The 17,685-nt window shown below is 38.3% G+C and overlaps 1 long non-coding RNA gene across 1 annotated transcript in view; it reads left to right on the top strand.

Annotated features, from left to right (window-relative positions):
• The first annotated feature begins 314 nt into the window (after window positions 1-314).
• Window positions 315-17,685, top strand: part of LOC118762363 — a 21,902-nt gene continuing 4,531 nt past the window's right edge. The window contains exons 1-2 of the long non-coding RNA XR_004998109.1: window positions 315-325; window positions 3,362-3,367. This is a non-coding gene — a long non-coding RNA (uncharacterized LOC118762363). The remainder of the gene's footprint in view (window positions 326-3,361; window positions 3,368-17,685) is intronic.

Raw genomic sequence — 17,685 nt, 5'->3', positions numbered from 1 at the left:
AATACGCACTAACATATACATACACACACACACACACACACACATATATATATACATATATATATGTGTGTGTGTACATGTACGTGTGTGTGTGTATATATATATATATACATACATACGGATGCAAACATATATATGCATGCTTGTCAGTATATATGTATCTATGCACATATATATGTATGTACAAATGTGCATATTCATTCATACATACATAATGTATGTATCTATCTATCTATCTATCTATCTATCTATCTCTCTCTCTCTCTCTCTCTATATATATATATATATATATATATATATATATACAAGAGGGTTGCAAAAGTTGGTATGCAGTAAGTATCACACCAGTGTTATAATACTTAATTCATAAAAAATATTAGCGCATTAAATTAGTTAACCTCATTTTTGATATTTTGATATTTTCAGAATCATTAATCATAATTATACATTTATCATAGCTATAATAATACTGTTGTTGTAACTTTTAATTGTTTTGATAAAAATACATGAGTATTGTACGTGTTTCTTTTTTCATAACTGTACAGACAAATATATATATACGCAAAAAGATCTCAAATTTTATTTTATTTGCTTTTCTCGGAAAGGAAAGTTTCTATCGAAGATGCATATCGCCTTCACCTTCGAAACGCAGAGTAGATGAAACCATGGCGACTGAAGAAGGGGAATTTTCCTTGTGTTATTTGTCCTGTACTCTATTTTTTCGTTGTTTAAGAAAAATGTCCAGTTCCTTGGTTTTGTGTTTATGTTTTTAGTTTCTCATTGTGTTCGACGTATTTTTGGTGTCCTGTACCCATATATGCATGTATATATACATGTAGAGGTAGGTACGTACATATATGTATGTATATATGCATATGTTTTATTTATTAATTTATATATATATATGGTTAGTATTCGTTTTGATGAAATCTAAAATGTTTGTATTTGTAGCAGTAACATCACTCTAGTAGCCGGAGCAATGCACTATTGTGGGTCTTACATGAAACTCAACACATTATTATAGTGAAAGTATTTTCTCCTCACTCCACCAAAAATGTCTAGCTTTTAGGAAGTTATTTTGGAATGTTTGGTAGCAGAAAAGATAGTTATTGTGAAAGATAGAGCTTTTGTAAGAACTTTGAGGGTTTTAACTGAGTGTTGTTCAAGATTAGAGAGAATGGTTACAAGACTGTCTTTTTCATGAGTATGATTGTTTTTCGAAGAAGACAAAAATATCATATTCCCACTGGAATATGTTTTCTAGTTTTTTTTTTTTATCATAGTGCATGTTTGACGTGAAATGTTTAGATGGACAAGTGTGGAAACTCGTCTATGTTCCGACATAACCGAACATCTACTAAACTAGAGTTGACAGAACATGACAAATCCCAAATATCTCACGCTCCAAGGTTTTCAATACAAGAGGTAAAAAGTAAATCAAGTTCACAGTAGGACATCTTAGGATATTCTGCAGCCAGATGCTGTTGAATATTTTGCTGATATTATGTGTAACGATACTGCTTTCTTGGATCTTCTTAAGGGCGAATAACACTGAATGATGGCTCATCAATATGGTTCACACAAAAGATGTTCTTTTGTGGTCAATCAAGGAGGAGGACTTTCTCCCAAACTTCTATTTATTCGAACTTCGCATACGTCCAGAAAGCATACATAAATTTTCATAAGCAGGTGCTGTTACAGTAATTTTCTCTGTACTATTAACTAGATATATCCACATAACTTCTTTGTCTTTATGGTATTCACATAGAAACATAACTTAAGAACAACATATAAACTAACATCAACTAGAATCATAATCTTTCTTCTGACTTACAACACCAGAAAGCATAGAACACTACGAACTATTGCACTTAAAATACCATACAAATATACTATGAATTACATATATCATCTCTACGACTAACACTCATAGAATAATTGTTAAATAAAGTGAGACGACGTGCAGACATATTAAGGACACTCACGCATTCCATATTTAACGGAAAAAAAGAAACTATAGCATATAAATAATTCATCATATAGTATATCAGAGCTGTGTGGGGATCCCTCTAATCTCTCTTACACTAAACTACAAAGAACACAAAACAGAGCATTTAACATAATCACAAGTTCCCGGCAGACTTCGACGATAGAGGAGCTATACAGCGATGCAAAGATTCTAAACATGGCAGGGCACAGTTTGTTTCTACAAAATTTCCCAAGCCTCACAGCTTCTTTCACTGCTCTCTTTACTCTTTTACTTGTTTCAGTCATTTGACTGTGGCCATGCTGGAGCACCGCCTTTAGTCGAGCAAATCGACCCCAGGACTTATTCTTTATAAGCCTAGTACTTATTCTATCGGTCTCTTTTGTGACGGGGACGTAAATACACCACAAGCAATGTTGGGGGAAGGACAAACACAGACACACACTCATACATATATATATATACACATATATACGACGGGCTTCTTCAGTTTCCGTCTACCAAATCCACTCACAAGGCTTTGGTCGGCCCGAGGCCATAGTAGAAGACACTTACCCATGGTGCCACGCAGTGGGACTGAACCCAGAACCAAGCTACTTACCACACATCCACTCCTACGCCTACATGAATAACTAGTCTAAAATATTCAGACATATTTAGAACATACCAGAATACTTCTACAACACCATTATGAGAAAGATCCCTCTACACAGGCACAAAAATACATATACACAACTAACAGCTGCAGCATTAATAGTCAATGAACTTGAATATACACTATACTAAGGGTCAAAAAAGTAACTATCGCTCTCTGAGCGCATATTATTCACCTCTGTGGTTACTGCTAGAATTTAATAGACTACATAGATTGGACAATGGAGAGAATGCAGCATATGCAGACTGTCACAATGCATCCCGTACAATTAATTACTTTGTGTCGGGATATGTAGGTAAAAAAACATAGTTTATCTGGGGCTACAGTTTGTGGACCCTACCGTGTCGTTTAGCCAACTACCTGCCTTGGGTTTGATCGATCGACCTACTCTATAACAATGTTCCTGTATCGTGTGACTGTAGCTTAGTGTGCTTTTGTTATTGTATTCTATGGACCAAGAATTGAAATGTTTCTGTTATTGCTAACTTATACGAAATAAAGTTCTAAAGTTATTACTTAATCCTATAAACTGTGGATTGTTGTGATTCATATTGAAGGCTGCGTTTTTTTTAATGTAGTTTATTATGGCCAGGTTAAGTCTTTCATTCAACTCTGCAAACTAACACACACATTTTATGTTCTTGTTTACAACAATAGTCCTTTATCAATCCACAATTGGTGTTATTTTTATTCTGATCTTATTCACCTCAGTCAGTGAGATGTAAGTACTCAACTCACTAGCATAACGTTGTATTATTGATGATATTTGAACTATTAAACAATCAGTATTTGAACTGTTAGACATTAATTTTATCAACCACTGAACACCACCAACACCAGCTAATCCTTGAGTGGCTTTAATGGATATAATTCTGTTACAAGTATTCGAATCAGATCACTGAACTACGCGCTCGTCCTACAAACGAGTCATAGCTACTTTCGCCACCAAAATTGGAGTCCAAGTTAAATTGTTTTCGTGCGCTGCCCATCCCACACCTCTGGCAAAGCCACAACAAAAGTTATCTAGTTTATAGTTCTGATTTGTCTATACTTTTACATTATTTACATTTGACGGATATTTGTCCTCATCTTGTTTGTTGTTAACACAACGTTTTGGCTGATATACCAACCAGCCTTAATCAGGTGTCTTGGGAAAATTTCGAACCTGGATTCCCATTTCTAAGGTACTTTTCGATGTTATTATTATTATTATTATTACTGTTATTATTATTCAGGTCAATGACCTGGAATCGAACTCGGAACTTTGGGGTTTGTAGCCTGCGCTCTTAACCACAACGCCATATGCCCGTGGGCATAATATAGAACTATCAATACTTTTGTTTCAACAGGAAATACCACCGACTTTACTAGCGATGGAACAAAAAAGCGCTACCATACAACTTACATCAAAATATCAACATGATCTGCGCAAACTGAATGGTGAACTAATTTAAACATGAACAATTTGTAAATGAAATCGGGAACTAGTTTAACTGAGTTCAAGTACTCGCACATAATGAAATACATATAATACACATACGTACATACAATAGATATTACAAAAATATATAGATATGGTTTTGCATATATGCAATGTTTTAAAAAGTAGCAAGATAGCATCAGGACACACAAACGCACACACATACACATACATACACAAATACAAATATATACATCACTGCATAAAACTATTCACACAAATGTACGTACGTGTACATGCTTCATACATGTATGTTGCATTTTTTCTTAAATTAATTATCAGAATTCTTTCACAAGAAGAAACTAGTTTTGAACCAAGAAACAAAATACCATTGTTAGAACGTGAATAACAATAACGATATATGTTGAACTTTAGAAAAATCTTTCATGCTTTTACCGTTGTGCTTATAGATTGTAATTATACAGTGCTTGCAAGCTGATCTCTTTGTTTGTCTGAAAGTTCTAACTATCAAGAGTGTCAATATGATACTAACATAATCAAGTGCACCAATAATCATAGGTATAAATATGAATTTTTTTTATCATAGTAGAGAACCTGGGTGCGTGGGGGTTGAAGTTGTTTATGTATGTATGCATTTACGATTTATTTTTGTTTGTTCCTTCTCGAGCCATGCCTGGCTCATAAGGGCCGGTTTCCCGGTTTCCTTGGCGTATAGGTTCCCCATCTAGACGGGGCGCCGATCCGTCGCAGGTGAGCTGCTAGATGCAGGAGGTAAGAGTGAAAGTTGTGGCGAAAGAGTCAGCAGAAGTTCGCCATGACTTTCTGCCGGAGCCGCGTGGAACTTTGGTGTTTCGCTCATAAACACACACATCACCCAGTCTGAGATACGAACCTGCGATCCTTCGACCGCGAGTCCACTGTTCTAACCACTAGACCATGTGCCTCCACATATGTACGACTTATACTTCTTGTGCGATCCCGTATAGTGAAGCGTGATGCAGCTTCACCATGCCAGTGTTTCTCAAGCTGGGACTTGGTAGGCTTTTTCCTGGTTATACACAGAAACTCAGTTTTGTAACCTCAGGTTAACATGGTAGAAATTCTTGGAGCAGCACTGGAACCCAGTGAAACAAAGCCTAAGCCTAATGTGCTGGATGTGCCCTGACATTCATCAGTCATTGTCAGTCATTGATCTACGGTGAGCCCAAGAAGACAAAGGTTAGGGGAGAGCACCCTGAAGATAATAATAATAATAATAATAATAATAATAATAATAATAATAATAATAATAAAATAATAATAATAATAATGATGATGATGATGATGATGATGATGATGATGATGATGATGATGATGATGATGATGATGATAATATAATAATAATAATAATTTCTACTATAGGCACTCGGTCTGAAATTTGGTGTGAGGGGACTACTCGATTACATCGACCCCAGTACTCAACTGGTACTTAATTTATCAACCCCGAAAGGATGAAAGGCAAAGAATAATAATAATAATAATAGTATAATAATAATAATAATAATAATAATAATAATAATAATAATAATAATAATAATAATGATGATGATGATGATGATGATGATGATGATGATGATGATGATGATGATAATAATAATAATAATAATTTCTACTATAGGCACTCGGTCTGAAATTTGGTGTGAGGGGACTACTCGATTACATCGACCCCAGTACTCAACTGGTACTTAATTTATCAACCCCGAAAGGATGAAAGGCAAAGAAATAATAATAATAATAATAATAATAATAATAATAATAATAATAATAATAATAATAATGAACAAAAACGTAGAAGCTATACCTGGATTCTCAACACTAGACGCATCCAAAAGATAGCCCTGCTAGGAACAGCCCACATCCTACACAGGGCACTATCAATTCAATAATACAACCGAAACAAAACAACCCACAAATACAAGACGCTCTATACAATAATTATCCAATGAAATAAACTTCTATGAGTAAGCTAGATAACCAAAGTATTACACACTCAGCGCACAATACAAACAGTAATACTGCACTACATCTAAGAAAAAAAGACTGCACCACTCCTCAAAAGAAAAAAAATACTGACGCAATACAATACCGGGAAGAGTTTGCACACTTCCAACAACAGAAAAGAACACACAATGCCGCACACACCATAGCAACACAAAGGTGTAGCAGGTGATGTAGTAGAAATTTGCCTGAAACTACCGAATGTTGAACAATAAAAATGATAAAAACAACAACAAAACTGTGACTAAAATGGCTTCCAAATGCTTCCTGCCCTTAAGCAGAACAGTGGTTGCAGTCATCATGCCTTTCGAGCTATCACCTTCACAGCAAAAATAATGTTACTGCAAAATGTGAACCCCAAAGTTACCTTAAATCTTCATAACGCAAGTATCTTCTGTACTTCGGATCATAGTTTTTTTTTTTATCTCTAAGAAGTCTTAGTGGTGATTGAGGGTCAGCCGGTCTGAATTGCTCTGAGAGCTTCTAGTCATAACTTTACACGTTAGCAATCCGAAATAACGCATGTTGGCCGTTTGAACTGCGTGGTTGCAACCCCCGGTAGACGTTTCTGCGACCAAGCTTGCAATCTAGTAACCTCGGGAAAGGGTCCAGGAAAATTGGCTTAAAACTTTTTGAATCAAGCTCAATTCCTAGTTAAGAAACTGGTTAAAAAATGGTTCCTGCCAAAACATTCCACATAGCGGTCGTAAAAAATGCATAGATGTATGCATATATTTATATATTCGCATATTTATGCATGCATATATGTGTGTATGTGTGTGTGTCAATGTATTTACACAGAAACGTACGTACACACACATATCTCAACACACACACAACACACACACACACACACACACACACACACACACGCACACATATATATGCATAAGTAGAAACATTACAAGCTTGCATTTCAATATGTACACCGGTACACACAAAAGATAAACATTATACATATGGTTCAGTATTAGTTGCAAACAAGCAACAACAACAATAACAACAACAACAACAAAGAAAACACCAAACAACGATAACAAGAAAACAACACAACAAAGTGAAAGAAAAAGTTAAATAAAAAGTACAAAAAAAAATAATTAAAAAACAAAAAAAACAAAAATAAACCTAAGAAACGAAACGAAACGAAAAGAGAAGCCAATCCCGCCCCTCCCTCCCACCTCCACTCTAACCTTCCAGAAGAATGGCAGAACAGGAAGGAAAGAAGGAAAGAAGGAAGGTAATGAAGGTAGCAGTGTAAGTGTGGAAAAGTGTTGAACTTGGAAGTGTTAGCGGTTAGAAATGGCGTTCAAGCGTCCTGTAATTAAACAATTGCCGAATGCTACGATGCCATAGACGGCAGTTCTAAATTTCCTGCCAACCCGGCCGTGTGAAACCAGCCGTGTCGGTTTCTTGCTTTCTCTGCTTTCCTATTGTCGCCGCCATTGCTTTTCCATTGACTCCTTCCTTCATCAGCGACAACAGCCACCACCGCGGCCGCCGCCACCACGCCGCAACTATAACCACTACCGCCGTCGCCGCCGCCGCCGCTATCACTGCAGCAAACAAGAACACTACGACGATGACAACGACGACGACCATTTCTACCCATCTCCCAACAACAACAACAACAACTACCATCACCACTACTGTCATCATCACCAGCACTACCACAACTACTGCTACCACCACTACCACCACCACCACCACCACCACCACCACCACCACCACCACCACCACCACCACAACCACCACCTCCACCACTACTGCCACTACCACCCTTACCATCAATACCTCAATAAACCAGCACCACAACTACCACCTCACAACCATTGTCGTCATCGCAACTATTACCACCGTCACAGCCAAGTACCACCAAAACCACCACTAATCACCACCACCACCACCACCAAAACCGTCACCACCACCATCACTACCACCATCACTACTACCATCACCACCACTAACCACCACTACCACCTCCACTCAAACCGTCACCACCCCCATCACTACCACCATCACCACCACAACCACCACAACCACCACTGCTGCCGCCACCAGCTTTGTTACCATAAACTCCACCACCACGGTCATCACTACCATCACCAACACCACAGTTGCACCAATACTATAATGAACACGACCACAACCATTACCGCAACCACATCACCTCAACCACTTTAACCATTACTAAAAATTATCATCAACTCCATCATCAACTCCGACCCCTACCAGCACCATCACCACCATCGCCACCACCGCCGCCGCCGCCATCATCTTCCTAATTGCAGCCATCGTTGGTGGTGTTGTCGCCTGCATAACTTCCACCTTAGACATAAGTTTCCTGAAAGATCTTCAATCATTTATCCATTTATCTATTCATTTTATCGAATGAAAGAATTACAGAATTAATGAAGGAATGAAATGAACGAAGGAAGGAAGGAACTTGAATTCAACTTGAGATCAACGTCATCTCATTTTCCTTCTTCAATTGTTTCATTCACTTCTTTCTTTCTTTCCTTCTACTTATTATTATTATTGAGTGAGAGAGCAGTGCATGCCATCAAAGTGACACTGGGGTAAAATATACCAAGCCCGATATACCCATCATGACTACCCGTCTGATAAAGGTACACCAGGCACATGCATCACAACCATATGTGCGCGACATGGCGATCTCATATCAAGATTAACTGCGCATGACCTTGCAGGTGGGGCCCAGTTAGAATTTTCTTCAGGTTGAGTAGCCCATCCCGCTCAAACGGTCCCTGAATAAGGGTTGTTTAAGGATGTTGAAAGAACCACCCATGTTTCCAGAGGTGAACTATTCAAACCCCAAAGAATCCCTCTCAACACATGGCTATGATGCTCCCCCACTACTTCTGCTCGTGATCAGAGATGCACATATCGTCAGCCACTAAGGGACATGCTCAACTGGTTAAGGTCAAACAACTGACAAGCAAATCTGTGGTATTGAGCAGAATATTTGCTGTAGCCCATCTTTTATACCAAGACAAAACAATGTACATGATAACACTTCCAATCAATTAAGATCAGAAGCCATGAGAGCCACTGCCTGGTACTGCATCAGGGCATTTATTATTATTATTATTATTATTATTATTATTATTACTATTATTGTTGTTGTTATTATTGAGTGAGAGAGCAGTGCATACCATCGAAGTGACACTGAGGTAAAATATACTAAGCCCAGTATACCCATCATGACTACTCGTCTCATAAGGTTACACTAGGCACATGCATCACAACAACGTGCGCGTCATGGTGACCTCATATCCAGATAAACTGCGCATGACCTTGCAGGTGGAGCCCATTTAAAATGTTTTCAGGTGGAGTAGCCTATCCCGCTCAAAAGGCCCCTGAGTAAGGTTTGTTTAAGGATGATGAACAAAACACATGTTTCCAAAAGTGAATTACACAAAGCACAGAGAATTCCTCTCAACACATGGCTACAATGCTACCCACTACTTCTGTTCGTGATCAGAGATGCACATATCGTCAGTCCCTAAGGGACATGCTCAACTAGTCAAGATCAAACAACTGACAAGCAAATTTGTGGTATTGAGCAGAATATTTGCTGTAGCCCATTTTTATATACCAAGTCAAAATAATGTACATTATTAACACTTTCAATCAGTTAAGATGAGAAGCCATGAAAGCCACTGCCTGGTACTACATCAGGGCATATTATTATTATTATTGAGTGAGAGAGCAGTTCATGCCATCAAAGTGACACTGGGGTAAAATATACGAAGCCCAATATATCCATCATGACTATCCGTTTGATAAAGGTACACCAGGCACATGCATCACAACCATATGTGCGCGACATGGTGATCTCATATCAAGATAAACAGCACATGACCTTGCAGGTGGGGCCCAGTTAGAATTTTCTTCAGGTTGAGTAGCCCATCCCACTCAAACGGTCCCTGAATAAGGGTTTTTTAAGGATGTTGAAAGAACCACCCATGTTTCCAGAGGTGAACTATTCAAACCCCAAAGAATCCCTCTCAACACATGGCTATGATGCTCCCCCACTACTTCTGCTCGTGATCAGAGATGCACATATCGTCAGCCACTAAGGGACATGCTCAACTGGTTAAGGTCAAACAACTGACAAGCAAATCTGTGGTATTGAGCAGAATATTTGCTGTAGCCCATCTTTTATACCAAGACAAATTATTATTATTATTATATTATTATTATTATTATTATTATTATTATTATTATTATTATTATTATTATCATCATTTATGGTTTCCTTTCATTATAACTTCATTTTAGCTGCCTTAGTATCAGACATCATCTGGAGTCCAAGAGTAGCAAGGGCACTTTTGTTTTGCTATGCGTGCTAAAATTATTACTACATTTATTTCATTTTAGATGGAGAGTGCTGTACTCATCAAGGTTATCTTTTGTAGTTCATGGAGACTGGAGTTATTGTGGAGTTGCTTAATATATTTCTTAGCTCCCTTCTTTATAATTCTCAACGCACCAATTATTACTGGTGTATTCGTAGTACTAAGCTTCCACACTTTTCGATTTCAATTTGTAGACCTTTATAGTGAGAAAGCTTTTCGTATTCCTTTCTTGAGACACTTTGATCTTGTGGGACAGTCATATCTATTAACAGACAAGTTCCTCTGTTGTAGTCCTTGATTACAATGTCTGGTCAATTTTTCTGTCTGTTTGTATTATTCAGTAGTCTTATTCTATCACGTGTTTCACTGCACTACTGAGCGCAGCTCTGTGTGCCTTGGGTATGTGCTCTGGTTTGTTGTGATGCTCTTATTTTAATTGTATTGAAAGTGTTATACGTAGGGTGTGTGCTGTGCCTAGCACAGCTATTTTCTTTATGTTATATATACTTGTTAGTCCTGGTGTTTTTGTTGAGTATTTGAATGTGAAAGAGGTTGTGTGGTGGACGAGGTTGAAAGGGCTGAAGATAGATACTTTCCTCTTTAGCCAAGCCTTCATCAACTTGTTTAAGTTTTACTTGAAAAGGAAATTGAGGGTGGAGAGAGAAGTTCTGCTTTCCAGCAATTTTGTTAAAAGGTGGGTGGATGTTGCAAGAATAGTCCGAGTGAATGGGCCTACTCTAAGCTTGCGCTTGTAGACAAAGTGGAAAGGGCACTTACACTGGTGGTCAGGACTGTTGTGGACTTGTGGGATTTTCACGAGTAGTTCTAGGAGGTCTCTCTCTTTTGGGGGTATTTTGTTGTTATATTCGATTATTGTTTTTGTTTTTCTTTGTTTACGCGACTTTCATGTAACTCCACATTGGATTTGTCCTGCGTGTCCATAATGCTTTTTTCATGTAAACTCTTTGTGGTTAATAAAGAAATTATCATTATTATTATTATTATTATTATTATTATTATTATTATTATTATTATTATTATTGAGTGAGAGAGCAGTGCATGCCATCAAAGTGACACTGGGGTAAAATATACCAAGCCCGGTATACCCATCATGACTACCCGTCTGATAAGGCACATGCATCACAACCATATGTGCGCGACATGGTGATCTCATATCAAGATAAACAGCGCATGACCTTGCAGATGGGGCCCAATTAGAATTTTCTTCTGATTGAGTAGCCCATCCCGCTCAAAAGGTCCCTGAATAAGGGTTGTTTAAGAATGTTGAACGAACCACCCATGATTCCAAAGGGGAATTATCCAAACCTCCAACACGGCTATGATGCTCCCACACTACTTCTGCTCGTGATCAGAGATGCACATATCGTCAGCCACCAAGGGACATGATCAACTGGTTAAGGTCAAACAACTGACAAACAAATCTGTGGTATTGAGCAGAATATTTGCTGTAACCATTCTTTTATACCAAGACAAAACAAAGTACATAATAACACTTCCAATCAGTGAAAATCAGAAGCCATGATAGCCACTGCCTGGTACTGCATCAGGGCATTTATTATTATTATTGTTGTTGTTGTTGTTGTTATTGTTGTTATTGTTGTTATTCATTTATTTATTTATTCATCTATTTATTTCTCACAGACTTCCCTCTCTTTGTTTCATTTGTTTTCTACTTCGCTCTTCTGATTTTTCCCGTCACTGCCACCATTGCAACTATCACCACAACGATGACCACCACGTCAACCACGACCACCACGATCCCCACCAACACCACTACCATCATCGTCATCATTGTCAGTTAACATGGAACCCCATACGTGGTCTTGCCATAATTAGCAGTCAAATCTTCCTTCTCACGGCTGCGCAATGGACGAGCACATTGGATAACGATGGGATGCCCATATGTCTTCTCTGTCATCATTCTCCTCCTCATCATCAGCATAATCATCAACACCATCATCAACATCATCATTAGTATCATTATCAAATTGTAGTTGTTGTTTCTTCTGGCTCTCTATCGTTTCCTGTTTGCGACCACAGAGTCTCTTGATGGAGTTTCATGAGTCATCACGAAGGCCCTATTGTTATTTTTATCAAGCAAACCCATATTAAAATACATTCGACTCGTGACCATCACGACTGTTCAGATGAGTCAACTTCCAATTATATTACCCAATACGTCTTTTCTGCTTGTAAGACGGTAGGTTGTGATTTAAGAGACGTTTATTTGCTATTTCTAATAGATCTTTGCGCATATATATATATATACATACATACATACATACATATATATATATATATATATAGTTAATCTAAACATGAACAAAGAGAAAACACAACAACGCGAGTACGTGAAACAAGTATAGTGTTATTGGACGCTCAGGAAAGGAAAGAAAGAAGGAGGATTTAACGTTTCGAGCTGAGCTCTTCGTCAGAAACATAGAAAAAGGAAATACATACATACACACCACACACACACATATATATATTATATATATTATATATATATATATAAATATATATAATATATATATATATATATATAGAGAGAGAGAGAGAGAGAGAGTAGTGTGCAATATCTTACCAAAAAGGAAAACTATAGTTGTCACGAAATATGACTAGGGTGTTAGAAACATCTATCTTGCTAGAAATAAGAGCTAAAATGCTCTAATGCTGTAGTCAAAGCACGTAGTTGTATACTATGTAACCTGTAGTCTAAATTACACAAAAATGGAAATAACACTGATATCACATTTTAAGATATATATTTACCAAAATTACATAAAAATATCTTGAAATACTAAAGAGTAAATTTATTCAATAAAATCGCCATTGGCTTTAACCACGGTCTCCAGACAACTTCAGAATCTCCTGCAACTCTTCTGTACAGTCTCCTTGATTAAGTAGGTGAATGCTGCTACAATCTTTGCTTTCAGTTCATCTTTGGTGTTACAAGGAGTTTTGTTGGTCTGTCACTCAACTGCGCCCCACACATAATAATCAAGGGCGTTGCAGTTTGAGGTGTTAGGTGGCCAGATGTTAGGGGTGATGCGGTCGCAGATGTTGTCTGACTGCTACGACTGGGTTCTCCTGATTGGGTGGCATGATGCAGGATCCTGTTGCCAGACGTAGAGTCCTCCAGCAGCCACTCTCTTGACTCGGAGCAGCACTACATGCTCCAGGTTCTTGATGTAGGCCTCCTGGGTTGTGTCAGAGGCCGTGTGGGAAGATGAATGGAAGCGTAACGTCGTCATCACTAGTGATCACTCCAAACACCGTGATGACTGGAAGTTTGGTTTTTATCATTCTCGGTACTTGTCGTCAGATTGACACCCAAACACTCTGAAATGTTCGTACTGGAGCTTTCGGTGCGAATGCCAAGCAGCACAGCATGTCGTTTCCAAATTTCTGGCAAAGTGAATTACATCATGGTACCGTTTTTCTCACAGACGGTACCAAACTGACCCTACTATACTGTGTAGTTGGCAAGATCAAAAAGAAACAATACGCATGCGTGAAATAAAAGAATATAAAATGGCGACAATTTACCCATTGCAGCTTGTATATGTATGTGTGTATGTGTGTGTATATATATATGCATAGAGGTTGCCTTGTTGGTTTGTCATAACCATTAAATGACGATAAAGGATGGAACAACAGAAACTCTAACATTCTCTCCTCAACTGCTGTATCACGCCCTTTGACGGAGAACAACGGTGTCTTGTCCTCATTATGATCTGAGCAGGGTAGGCTGAGCTATTGAAACACATGCCAATCAACTAATATACTGTTTACAATAGAGGACTGTTCTCCCCCATTGGGTCTTCTTTCAGTCAAGTCAACTGTTCTGTTGTTAATTGACTGTTGTTAGTGGTCCATGCAATGCAGGTGCCAGAGCACACACACCACCAAACTTTTCTTTGGCTCATCAGCTGATAAACTGCAGTGAATTTTTCCGAAGAGATAAGACTCCAAGGTTCGATGTTCATGCATTTCTCTAGATAGAGTATTAGCAATGAGAATGAACAGAAGGATTGAGAGAGGAAAATAGGAAAAAAAGTAGAGGAGGAGGAAAAAAACGAAAAAGCAGAAATGCGAAGAGAAATAGTTTACAATCTGAAATCGAAATCCATTACCAAATGTAGCTCGCAGCTTAAATTTAAATAACTTTATAGTAGTACTGATTCTGGAAGTGGATCTCCGTCGTGCGACGACGAGAATTGAATTATTCAATCAGCTAAATTACTTCCTTCTGAATTAACATGTAAGTAGCTGAGCATTCCATAGACACGTGGACTCTTTATGTAACTTTTAGGTAGGATCAGCGTGAAGGAGGTTCCCTTTCAACTAATGGTACATACCATTTGGGGGACCTGTATGGTTTTTGCCAACCAAATTTCACTCAAATAGTTTAAGGATCGACTCAAGGCTGTAGAAAATAACATTTGGCCAAGATGGTACGCAGTGGGACCGAGCTCGGGACTTCGTGGTTGCGAAACGAACGTCTCAGTCATTCAGCCATACTGTCCCTTATACACTGGTTCTATTATGAAATATGAATAAATGAATATTATACGTTATTATTTTTATTTGTTTAGCGGCGAGCTGGCAGAATTGTTAACACACCAGGAAAAATGCTTAGCGTTCTGAGTTCAAATTCCGCCGGGGTCTGTTCTACTCCTCATTCTTTCAGAATCGATAAAATAAGCACACACACACACACAAACACACCTGCATATATATATATATATGTATTATAAAGGCTGAAGCGTGGCTGTGATTACAAGTTTGCTACCCAACCACATGGTTCCCGATTCAGTCATGTTGCACGGGATCTTGAGCATGTGGCTTCTACTATAGCCTATTTGGTAGACGGAAACAGAAAGAAACCCGTCTATCTATCTATCTATCTATCTATCTATCTATCTATCTATCTATCTATCTATCTATCTAGCTGTCTGTCCGTTTATCTATGTGCTTATGTGTGTGTGTGTGTGTGTGTGTGTGTGTATGTGTATTTGTTTGTATGAATATGTGTGTGTGTGTGCGTGTCTCCATGTGTATATGCTTGTTCTCTTGTTCTTCACCATCACTTAACAAGTGTTAGTTTTTTAACGCTCCGTAAACTCAGCGGTTCGGCAAAGAAAGCAATAGGGCAAGTACCAGGTTTAAAACTAAGTACTGAGATCGATTTATTCGAATAAGCCCTTTAAAATGGTGTCCCAGCATGGCCACAGTCCAATGACTGCCAGAAGTAAAAGAAAATACATACATCACGCACAAACACACAGACACACACACACACACATATATACATACACATAATTACACACCACGCACGCACACACACACATTCTTATTCAGATTCCGTCTACCAAATCCACTCTCAAATGTTTGGCCGACCAGGGGCTTTAGTGCAAGACACTTACCCAAGAAGCCGTACAGTGTGACTGAACGCAAGACCACATCGTTGGGAAACAAGCTTCTTACCTACACTGTCACACTTTAACTTGTCTAAAATTTAAAAATTAACACCCTTACCTCCACCAAAAGAAAAATACCTATCTGCTTTTTCTTTTAAAGACTACAATCATTTATGAAATGTCATAAGGCGGCGAGCTGGCAGAAACGTTAGCACACCGGCCGAAATGCTTAGTGACATTCCGTCTGTCGCTATGTTCTGAGTTCAAATTCCACCGAGGTCGACTTTGCCTTTCATCCTTTCGGGGTCGATTAAATAAGTACCAGTTACGCACTGAGGTCGATATAATCGACTTAATCCGTTTGTCTGTCCTTGTTTGTCCCCTCTGTGTTTAGCCCCTTGTGGGTAGTAAAGAAATAGGTATTTCGCCTGCCGCTATGTTCTGAGTTCAAATTCCGCCGAGGTCGACTTTGCCTTTCATCCTTTCGGGGTCGATAAATTAAGTACCAGTTACGTACTGGGGTCGATCTAATCGACTGGCCCCCCTCACCCCAAATTTCAGGCCTTGTGCCTAGAGTAGAAAAGATTATGAAATGTCATTGAGAAGATGACTATGGTTGATCTTCTCTATCATCTATCAGAGTATGTCCAACGAGAGAGAGAGAGAGAGAGAGAGGAGAGAGATCCAGAAAGAAGAAAAGATTAGAAGTCATAGGTTTATGGTAATCAGCATGGAAATAAACCCTGGTCTTGTTAATGTAAATGCCGTTTGAATTGAAGGGACAAGAGACAAGATCTCTTCTAAGTTGACACTTCGTTAGACTATTTACCTCGTATAATCTCGGCAATCCCTGCATCTGAAAGGTTTCAAGTGCAGCACTTGTCGCCGACTAATATTAAAACGGGATTTAATAAACCAACCGCTGATAACGCTGACAAGAAACAGCAGCGGTGATGATGATAGTGATGATGATGATGATGATGGAAACGAGGAATATGAATAATAATAACAACAACAACAACAACAACGATATCTACAACTACTACAGGACCAATATCTCCACAGATATTTCTCATTGCAATCATCGTGACACATGCACCCGCTCTTACCTCCATTAATCACGACTACTACTTTGAATGTAAATGTGTGAATGTACGTGCGTGTCTGTGTGTACCTATATATATGTGTATGTATACTACATACATACATACATACATACATTCATACATACATACATACATACATACATACATACATACATACATACATACATAGGGTATATATGTATATATATTCATACACACACACATATATATATACACATACATATATCATATATACTCGAGTAATAGTCGATATTGTGTAAAAGCCGATCCCCGATTTTCCATAGACCCCATATAAAAGTCAACCCTAGTATTTCACAAACAATAGGATAACATTTGTGGGCCAAGGTACGTAGAAATAAAACGATAACAAAATTATGTGGCTACCTTACTGTAGCCTGCGCTATAGGTGGAATGATTGGTGCTTATAAAAGAATGTTCGGTGCTTATATCAAAAACACTATTTTATAGCGAGCACTACACATCTGTTGATGGCCTCTATATTACCATTACTAAAATGTATGCACAAGATATGCTGCAAGCCTGCATACATCTTGAAGCACAATAAACACATACGTCATACACTCGTTGTCTACCTGGCGAGAAACGTGTTTCACAGTCAGCACTATTGGCTAATGC

This window comes from Octopus sinensis, linkage group LG2 (assembly GCF_006345805.1).
Source record: "Octopus sinensis linkage group LG2, ASM634580v1, whole genome shotgun sequence".
NCBI classification, from domain to species: domain Eukaryota; kingdom Metazoa; phylum Mollusca; class Cephalopoda; order Octopoda; family Octopodidae; genus Octopus; species Octopus sinensis.
The sequence above is the reverse complement of the archived record's forward strand: the minus strand, read 5'-3'. Positions and strand labels throughout refer to the sequence as shown.